Source organism: Arachis ipaensis, chromosome B7 (genome assembly GCF_059453495.1).
Source record: "Arachis ipaensis isolate K30076 ecotype BB chromosome B7, ASM5945349v1, whole genome shotgun sequence".
In the NCBI taxonomy this organism is placed as follows: domain Eukaryota; kingdom Viridiplantae; phylum Streptophyta; class Magnoliopsida; order Fabales; family Fabaceae; genus Arachis; species Arachis ipaensis.
The window spans coordinates 31567536-31579368 of NC_142442.1; the positions used below are offsets into that span (position 1 = coordinate 31567536).

General features: G+C 26.0%; 1 pseudogene; it reads left to right on the forward strand.

Annotated features, from left to right (window-relative positions):
* Positions 1 to 6686: 6686 nt before the first annotated feature.
* Positions 6687 to 8396, forward strand: LOC107606924 (aldehyde oxidase GLOX pseudogene; annotated as a pseudogene).
* The last annotated feature ends 3437 nt before the right edge of the window (positions 8397 to 11833 follow it).

The window sequence follows — 11833 nt, forward strand, 5'->3', positions numbered from 1 at the left end:
TTTTTTGCATTTAAAAGACTATTTTTTTTTACCATTCACTAATTCTTCCCCAATATTCCTGTGTAGTAACTAGATCTGCGTGTATCAATGCTGCAACTTTGTCTCTTGTCGATGCTGCGATCTCCATGCAAGTTTGTGTTTTCTTTTAAATTGTTCAACTTTTAATTTAGCTCTGTAGCTTTGTAATTATTGAAACTTATATGAATATGGATAAATTTGAACTAAGTAGAAGACAGTGTTAAAGGTCCTGGTACCAACGTTGAATAAAGTTGCACTTCTTTAAGTTATTATCTGTGCTCTTACAATTTTCGAGTACATAGTATCTAATTATCTATTTCTTTGTATTATTAATAGCGTTTTTGCTTTAGTGTTTGTTTCAATATTTAAGCTGCTAATGGATGAATATGTGAATAATGGTAACTTAGAGTAATGGATGCATGTTGGAACAAGGGACACTTACCTGGGAGGTCCGCATGAAAGTTTTATTCAATAGTTACCTGGTAAGCTCAACTTTCTACTTTAAAATATTGACCTTAGTAATTTCTAACACATTTTTATTTTTACTTTAAATTCTTTTTCTCTAAATGATTTTGATTGCAATCCAATATCTCGCTAATAGTATTCGTTTGTCTCGTTAAATAATACTATAGTTAAGTTTTAATATGAAAAAATATCATTAATATCACTCTCTATTTTATCTTTATTCTTGACAGGCTTGCTTATTTACTTGCATGAAGCAATTGAATTGAAAGTTGTTCACCAAGATATCAAGTCTAGCAATATATATATTGATTGATGACGAGTTCAATAAGATGTTTTATGTTGTGAAAATGAAAACTCAGCATTATTGGGTATGCATTCCTACTTTTTTTTAACTACATTAAAATATTATTTTAAATAATGTCTTGGGACTTTTTTTTCATGAATTAAGAGATAACACAATCTTATTTGAATATTTTTGCAGGTATTCCAATGAAGACGTTAGAGATCTAATAATGATACATTCTGATACTTGATTTTGTAATAGTTTAAACTCATTTAGTTCAGGATATTTGCTTTTTAACACTGTTACTTAAATTTCATATTTTTATTACTAAAAATATTACTTATATGGATATGGCTAATCTTTTTAATTTTGTATAATATAATTTTGTTCTAAGTAGAATCTTTATTTTATATATATATTTTTTTAATTTATCTTTTATGATTAGCCACGGAAAAACCGTGGCTAAATAACCCAATAATGTTTAGCCACAAAAAAAATGTGGCAAAAAAGCCCAGCTTACCAATATTAGCCACGGTAAAATTGTGGCAAAGCTATACTTGTTGGTTACACTGTTGTCATTTAGCCACGGTTTGGAGTGTGGCCAATAACGTAAAAACCGTGGCTATTCAGATGTCTCCACGGATCATAAAACTGTGGCTAACCGGACGAAAACCGTGGCTAACTGAAAAGGCGTCGCCCTTGTTAGCCACGGAAATGTATTCGTTGCTAAAGCTTAATCGCTACGGAATTTCTTGATTTTAGCTATGGTTTTTTCCGTGGCTAATCACCGCATTTCTGGTAGTGCATTGAGATTTATATTAAACAATACATGTGGTTAAGATTTAGTGAATAAAAGTCAATGAGTAATAACTCAAATGGTATAGACTTCACATACTCAATTAAGAGGTTGTGGGTTCGAGTCTCCTATCTTTCCAAATTTTGCCAATGAGTAATAGCTCAAATGGCATAGTCTCCCCATACTCAATTAAGAGGTTGCGGATTCGAATCTCCTATCTTTGGTAAAAAAAAAAAAAAAGATTTAGTGAATAAAAATGTTGTGTATAGCAATTATAGAAAATCCGCAACAAATTCTTCCTTTTTTCAGTTGGGAATGGATGAAAATGTCCAATCTACCCAATTTATATTGGACTGCTGCATCATTATATATGTTGAGTCAATTCTATATATCATTTCATATTTCGTTAACAAAATAATAAAATATATACAAAAAATTTTGGTTATATTTTGTAATTTTATGCATGAAAAATATGTAAATATTTTGCTTTTATATAAGCAAAATATACACAATTGAATCAGACAAAAAATTTGAAAGAAAGAAAAAATTATTTTGGGTTTCACTATAAAAAGTATATTCCTATGTTAAATGTAATTTTTTTTAGTTTAATTATTCTATCGGTTTTTATAATTTTATTAAATTTTTTATTAGGTCTAAAAACAAATTTAGAGGGAGACGAGTAGTGGCTTTGGCACTCCAAAATTTTAAGCAATTATACTTATACATGATATATGTATTAAATAAATAAAAAATATTGTATAATTTAATATTTTATATGTATTATTTTTTATTAGGTGATGAATTTATGTCTCAATTATTTAGCCTATTAATATTTTTCACTTATCCAATTTAATATCATACTCTCAAGTCTTTATATCTTTTAAATTAATTTTTATATAATCATCTCTATACCTATTTTGAAAAAAATTCATTTGTTTTTTAATATTAACATATTTAAATTTATATTATCATATAAAATATTAATAAGAGTTAAGTATGATTTGGTCTCTACTGTGCACTTCAAAAAAATTTTTCTTTCTCAATTTTTTTGTATACAAAATCGTCTCTAAGATTTAACTTGATTTTAAAATTATCCTTTTTATTTAAATTTTAAATTTTATTATCAAATTATTTCTAAGAAAACAAAATTATAAAATTAAAATTAAAAGAAAAAAAAGAGAACGGATGAGAGGGAAAAGGAAATCACGCGAGGGAAAGATGGAAGAAGAAGAGGAGAAGAGAAGGTAGGGAGAAGGAAGAAGAAGGGGGAAGGGAGGGTGGTGACGACGCCGGAAAGAGAGGGCAGACGTCAACACCAGCAAATCGAGGAAGAAGACGTCGCCGCGTCGCCGTTCTACTCATTCTCCTCGCTAGCTCACCAGTCGCTGCTGCTCTTCGCCGTTCACCGCTGCTTCTTGTCGCTCGTCGCTGCTTTGCGTCCTCACCGCTGGATCTCGCCGCTGCTCCTTCTCATTGCTAGATCGTCGTTGCTCCTCGTCGTTAGTCGTTGGTTCTCTTTAGGGTTCTAATTCTGTTTTTGATATGTTGATTTTGTTAATTAAGTTGATTATTCTGCTTCTTTTGTTAATTACATTGTTAGATTTGTTGGTTTTATTAATCACATTGTTGTTGTTGACTCTGATTTCAATCTGATTGATTCCATTATTCTTCTGATTTTACTTCTTTTATTTCTGATTCTATTCCATTCTTCTGCTTGTGATATTTGCTAGTTAAAATTCTATTTTAATTTTTTGATATTTATTAGTTGAAATTCTGCTGCGGTTGAAATTTTAGTTGAAGAAGAAGAAAAAGAAAAATACATGCTATTGTGATAGAGAAGAAGAAAAAGAAGAATAGAAACTAAGTATTTTTGTGAAAAAGGAGAAGGGTATTTTGGTTTGAAGGACAATTTTAAAACCAAGTTAAACCTTATGGACGATTTTGTATGCAAAAAATTGTTGGGGACGAAAAAAATTTTCAGCCTATACTTTCGGGACCAAAATTGTATTTAACCCTATTAATAATGACTTACGTAGTTATATTTTAGTAATCACATTGTGTACTTTAAATGTTCTTTTTTTATAAAAAAAATTCAGTTTTTTTCTAAATTTATGTTGTTAAAAAAAATTTATAAAGATATTCTATAAAAGTATTGCGTCTTTCACATAATTAATAGTTTATAATTTATTTTTAAATTTTTTAAAATTTTTGAAAAAATTAATTTTAATTAATAAGATATATGATAATTTTTTAATTAAACATGCTATAAATGATTAATATTTTATAATTTTATAATATATTATTGATATTATTGTGTTTCTGTTATATAATTGTCATGCTAAAAATAAAATTGTGAAAAAAATTTATAATTTTTTAATATATATTGATATAATTTTTGAAAAACCATCTCAATAACTATAAGTTATATCTAATAAATTACTTTTATGAAATGAAAAAATATAATTAAAAATAATTAAAAATTTTGTCTAAAATTTAACCCATTCATATTAAAATTTTTAGATCCATTCCTGATTAGATCACTATACTTTTTTGTTCTTTTCAATTGAGTCCCTATACCATATCAGATTTTGTAATTAAATCTTTGTTGTGACAAAAATATTGAAATTAACAGATTATTCTGTTAAACAAAACGAATATTCCTAACACTTGACTGAATATTCTATATAATTTTAGTAGAATATTTGTTAATTCCAATATTTTTGTCACGATATAGACTTAGTCATAAAATTTGATATAGTATAGGAATCCAATAATTAAAAAAAAAGTATAAAAATCTAATTAAAAATTTGATGAAATTACATAATTGACAAAGTAATTAAATCTTTTTTTCTATTTTTCATTTTTAACTGATCCATTTCTCAAGTATTACATCAAATGGCTTGAATTGCTTGTTATTTGTACTTTAAGAATGAATTAGCTAAATCATCATTTTTACTTCACAAATCTCAGCTTTTTTTTTTTTTTAGAAAATGACAAATAGCTAGGTCTTTTATTTTTTATCTCGAAGACAACTAAGTTTTTTATTAATTAAAAATATAAAAATGTCTCTCACTTTTTAAAAGGGGGAGACATTTAAGTCGCTCCAAAAGACTTATTTGTCTTTATATATTTTGAAAGGAGGGACTTAAATGTCTCGCATTTTAAAAAGTGAAGATCGTTTTTGTATTTTTAATTAATCAAAGACTCACATGTCTTTAAATTAAAAAGTCAAGGACTTATTTATCTTTTTTTATTATTTTTTATAAATTTAAAACTATTTTCTATATATATATATCATGTATCTAATACATATTTTTTTTAGCATATAATTTTATTAATTACGAATAAAAGCTCCATCTTAATTAAAATGTGTATTTAAGATTAACAATTAAAGAATATTCTTTTTAAATATAATTTTGTTAATTTTTTTTATTTTTTGAGACCAAATTAGTAATTCTTATAAATTTTGATTTCATATATTCATAATTTATTTTTATCGTATTTGTATATATATATATATATATTAAAGAATTTTATTTTATAAAAAATAAAGTTGTTAAACTCTCGAGTTAATGTTTAAATTTTTATAAGTTTATGAATTTATATTAATAAAATGAGTGAATTTGATAACTAATAGTTTAGATTTGAATAAACTAGGATGAATTCGAGTAAATTTCATAAATTTGTATAAATTCGGTAACTCTCAAATATACTATTTTAATTTTATTTTGACATCTTAAGTATTAAAACATGTAATTTTAAATTAAAATTTAAAAATTAAAGATTTGATATCTATATCTAATAAATTTTAGTTTTGAATATCACATATTTGTGATTTATTCAAAGATAGGTGATCAGGATAGAAAAAAAATATTTAATAAAGTAAGGTAAAATTTTACTATTATGTGTTTGATTGCTTAATTGATGTGAGAAAAATAAATTAGAAAAGACTTAAAATCGTTTTATAACAAAATATTAATATATAAGTAAAAGAATTGCATGTTTGAAATAATCTTAAAAATAAGCTCAAATTAAACTCTATAATTTAATTATCAAATTAAATAATAATTTAATAAATATTAGAATACTTGTTAATGCATGAACTTATATGTTTAATATTAAACAAGTAGTAAATAAGTTGTCACATTTAATATATTTGTTGTTATTTTATGCATACCAATATTATAACTTAAGCAAAAATATTATATATACATTAAAATTATTCACTAAATTAACTATTATATATTTATATATAATATATATAATATTTATTTTTTTAATAAAATTTTATATTTTAATATATATTTTATATGAATAGCTAATTTTTAGTATATACACATAATATAATTAATGGCCTACATAATTTTATTAAACTTTTTAAAATATGAAATTATAACTATTTATTTATTATATTAACTTATATAATTTATTTATGATATTGTCTATATATATATCCATCGAAAATTAATTTCCTTTTAATTAGATTTAAACACAATAATTATGGGCATATCTACAATAAAGTCTATTATATGTTGTTATTTGTTACTTCTTAGCTACTAGTCAGCTTTTTTTGAGTTGGTCTTTTATGACAAATCAAGTCTACGACTAGAGTTATTTTTGTCATTTCCACCTTCGCTATAAGACAAAGGGGAATTATATGATAATTTTCCTATACTATATAGTAAGTGCTAGCATATCTTTACATCTCATACATGACATTTTTTCATTGTTATGTATCTTAAGTACAAGGTAAGTATTTAACTTGAAATTCTTCGCATTTTATTTCAAAGAATAAAGAATAGGACAAATTAAATAGCACCTCACTTTTTTCCCATTAACATAAAGAAAAGCATTCTCTCTCAATCTAGATTCAATTTCAATTCCAGTCCAGAACCAGGGATTGAGAGCCTGGCCAGTGGCCACATACATATTTATTTGAATTGAATTCAAGAAGCCATTTCCCAAAACGCACTTCCAACGTAACTTTATGTTTTTATCCTAAAAAAGAGAAAAGAATTAAAAGCTTCCAAAATATTTCATATCCAATCATTATAAATCATTAAATCACATCACTCAGTCACTATCAGTCTTCAATTCACTCCAAAGAAAAGAAAGCGGCGGAAAATGTCCACTCTTCAACTCAAGCTCCTCCTCCTCAGCTTTGTCTTCTTCCATATTCTTCACTTGGCCACCGTCAATGGTGTTGCAATTCCAACTCAAGGAAAGGGACAATGGCAACTCTTACAACCAAACATTGGCATTGTAGCCATGCACATGCAGCTTCTTCACAACGAACGTGTCGTCATCTTAGACCGCACCGACTTCGGTTTCTCCAACATATCCTTACCCAACGGCACGTGCCGCCATGACCCAACAGAAAGGGCCGTCAAAACAGACTGCACAGCTCACTCAGTCGAATACGACATCGCAACCAACACCATCCGCCCACTCTTCGTCCAAACCGACGTCTGGTGCTCCTCCGGCTCGGTTGACTCCTTCGGAAGACTTGTCCAGACGGGCGGCGACAGCGACGGCGAACGCGTTGTAAGGACATTCCACCCTTGCCCTACCTGCAACTGGAACGAACTCCCTAACAGACTTCTGGTGAGAAGATGGTACGCCACCAACCACGTCCTGCCAGGTGGACGCCAGATCATCATCGGAGGAAGAGCTCAGTTCAACTACGAGTTCTTCCCAAAGAAAACCTCCGCTGATTTTAGCACTCACTTCTTGCCTTTTCTGAAGGACACCGCTGACAAACTCCGCCAAGAAGAGAACAACCTCTACCCTTTCGTCTTCCTCAACGTCGACGGCAACCTCTTCATCTTCGCCAACAACCGCGCCATCTTGTTCAACTACAGAAACAACACCGTAATCAGAACCTACCCTACCATTTCTGGCGGGGACCCTAGGTGTTACCCTAGCACAGGCTCCGCAGTGTTGCTTCCCCTCAAGAATCTAGAAGCAGAGTCCTTGGAAGCTGAGGTTCTGATCTGCGGTGGTGCCACCAGGGCAGCTTTCTTCCGAGCCGGTCAAGGCACGTTTCTCACTGCTTTGAACACATGCGCTCGGATGAAAATCACAGATCAGGACCCAGAATGGGTAATGGAGACCATGCCAGGAGGCAGAGTCATGAACGACATGATCACGCTCCCAAACGGCGACGTTTTGATCATAAACGGAGCATCTGAAGGCTCAGCCGGTTTTGAGTACGCAGTGAACCCGGTTTTCGCACCTTTCCTTTACAAACCGAATGAACCAGTTGGAAACCGGTTTGAGGAGTTGAATCCGTCCCAGATTGCTAGAATGTATCACTCCACCGCCATCTTGGTCCGTGACGGTAGGATTCTTGTTGGTGGAAGCAACCCGCACGGCAATTACGTGTTCAAAGGAGTGATGTTCCCTACGGAGTTGAGATTTGAATCGTTTTCGCCACCGTACTTGGATGCTCAGTTCTCGCATCTGAGACCATCCATTGTTTGCCCTAATAATCAGAGTTACAGTAATCTCACTTATAACCAGAGCTTCAAGATGCGAATCAGCTTCACAGATGGAACGGTTGCGCCTGATTTGGTGTCCGTGACAATGTACGCGCCGCCGTTTAACACTCACTCGTTCAGCATGAATCAGAGGTTGTTGGAGCTAAACAATGGAGAATTGAGACACTCCGGTAATTTGACTTTTGAATTTGATGTGAGAATTCCACGTTCTCCCTTTCTTGCACCACCGGGGTTCTATATTCTTTACGCTGTTCATCAAGGAATTCCAAGCGAGGGCATCTGGATCAGATTAATTAGAGAAGAGAATGAAATTTCAACCCAATTATTAAATTAAATTTTCATGCATTTCTTTATGAAAAATATAAGCATGCATGTAGGCAAGAGTTTTCAATTTTTTCTTTTTTACTTGATGTACGTTTTTCTTTTAATTAAATTCAATTATTCTTCTCTAATTTATCTTATTTGTTATCAATTTGTACTGCTAATGTGAGAAATGAAATTGATGAGCCCGGATAACTCATGTTCTAGATTGGATCTAATCAACTCATGATATGACCACGGTTGATAACAGATTTAGGATAGAGTGCATGAAATAAATCATATCTTCAAAACAAGGATGATGAAAAATGTCATGTACTCTCATTTCAGATGATTTAGTTTTCTGCAACTTAATTGACAATTTTCAATGTTGTGACTCATAAAGAAGTAAATAAATAATTCTCAATAATATACTAATACGTTATATTCTGTTTGAATTTTCTTATTCCTATATAAATGTTTCTATATATATAATTGTTTATAGTTTAATTTTAAGAAATTACTCAAAGATGTCTATTTTATTTTTTATTAAAGATATTTTTGTGTTATATTTTAATTAGTTTGTGTGTAATTTATTCGGTGATTTTCGTCACATATTATTAAATTCTTTAAACAATTTTTTTCTAAAAATAATAAAAAATATTTAGATTAGACTAAAACAAAAAAGGTAATAAATTAACTATTAAATTTTTTTTTTAAAATTATTTATATAAAAAATATGCACACTCAACAATATATATATATATATATATATATATATATATATATATATATATATTCTAATGCTTATATTAAAAACTAATGCTCAACAATATCTTTTTATAATGTTAATTTTCTAATAATATTTTATTAAAAAGAAATTATTTTTTTAGAATTTTTAAAAAACTAATTAATATTATATATATTTTGTTACACTACATCTAGTTATAAAAATTTTATTTATTTTTAATGCTTATATTAAAAACGAAATCAAATTTAAATTAATAAATTTTAATCTATAATATAATAATATATTAATTATTTTATATATTACACGAATATAAATTAATTATTTTTTATTTGTAAAAATTTTAAGAGGCATGAGCTTGTTTTATATATATATATATATATATATATATATATATATATATATATATATATTATTGATGAGTGTGACATATTTTTTTATATAAATAAATTCATAAAAAAGTTTAATAGTTAATCTATTATTTATTTTGTTTTAGTCCAATTTAAATATTTTTTATTATTTTTTTTAAAAAATTTTTTTTTAAAAATTTAATAATATATGATGAGGAATATCGAATAAATTATATAAAAGCTAATTAAAATTCAATACAAAAACATCTTTAATAAAAATTAAAATAAACATCTTAGTTTGAATGATCTCTTAATTTTATTATCAGTATTACTGTGTTAATTTTGAGAACAAAAAATACGTATTCGAGCTTCACAACTTATACTAATATACCATATCTATCTATCTATCTTATCTCTCCATCTATTTTTGTCATATTAAAATTCGATATTAAAGTATTGTTACATGAATTTATGTTATAGAGTTAGTTTTTATTACTTATGTCGTATCAATTATTTTGAATAGGTGATAATTATTAAAAAAAAATTGTTCTTGAATTATGTTATTTATTTTAAACAGTGACAATGATTAAAAATATTCTATTGTATTATGTATTTTCTTTCTTTACTAAAAAAATGAATTTCCTTAATCAATATCCTTAGTTAATTAAATTTATTACATATCATTAAGTATGTTAATTATAAAGTAACGGTTAAAATACAATTAAAATCAATATTAAAATAATAATAAATGTTCCGTTACAAATATTCAAATTATTTATTATTAACGATCTATTTATATATATAATTAACAACCTTCTTATTACTATTACTTCTTTGATCTTATAATAATCTCTCACATGAATTATCAAAAAATTAAAAACTTCTCTAACCAGTCTAACTTTGAAACATCAACATCAAAATTATACCATAAAACATTATTTGACAAACAAACTAATATTTATATTTGTTTTATAATAAGTTGAACAGTGCTATATATATATATATATATATATATATATATATATATATATATATATATAAATATAATCAAAATACAACAATACTAACAAATTAGCTAAATAACATTACATATGACAATATTCACTATCAATTATGGTCCTTTAATAATATAGAAATTAACTCTTTTTGTGAGTACATAATAAATATAATTTACAAATTCAAACATTTCTTAAAACAAATACTTCATATATAAAATTTAAATTGCTAAATCAATTTTTATTATAATTATTATCATAAAATTATTATGATGGTTAATTTTTTTATTATTTTTGTTGTGAAAAGTTTAATTATTTTAATAGTTAATTATTTTCTAAAAAATATAATTGAATAACACAAAAATTTTTATTAAGAATAATTTATTTAGATGTAATTAAAAAATAATTGAATAATTATATATGATAAAAAATTAATATTATTAAAAGATAAAATTAAAATTTATTTCAAAATTAAAAATAAAATTTATTTAAAATTAAAATTAAAAATCATGCTTTTTTTTTTTTTCTAAAATTTATGTACTAGTAATTCTATAAGTATTTTGTTGAAAATAAAACTAAGTAAATTAAAACTTAAAAAATCAAATTGAAGTTCGAATATAACTTTAGCTTATATAATGATTAATTTAAATGAGAATAAAATAAATCAAAATTCAACATAGTTTTTATCAATGTTTTCTCTTTGAATTGAAAATTTAACAAAATAGTAACTTTAATTATCTCAACCAATTGCCTAATCAATTACTTGTGTGTCTTCAAAATAATGGTATATGAGAAGAAATTAATTAATTTGTCCACTTTAATAAATAGTTATTTGACTAAAATAAAAGAAACTATATTTTTAGAATTTTTTAAAAATTAATTAATATTATATATATTTTGTTACACTACATCTAGTTATAAACATTTTATTTATTTCTAATGCTTATTTTAAAAATGAAAACAAATTTAAATTAGTGATATTTAATTTATAATATAATAATAAAATATTAATTATTTTATATATTACACGAATATAAATTAATTATTTTTTTATTTGTAAAAATTTTAAGAGGCATGAGCTTGTTTTATATATATATATATATATATATATATATATATATATATATATATATATTATTGATGAGTGTGACATATTTTTTTATATAAATAATTTTAGAAAAAAAATTAATAGTTAATCTATTATTTTTTTTGTTTTAGTCCAATTTAAATATTTTTATTTTTTTTGAAAAAAATATTTTAAAAAATTTAATAATATATGACGAAGAATATCAAATAAATTATACAGAAACTAATTAAGATGCAATACAAAGACATCTTTAATAAAAAATAAAATAGACATCTTTATTTGAGTGATTCCTTA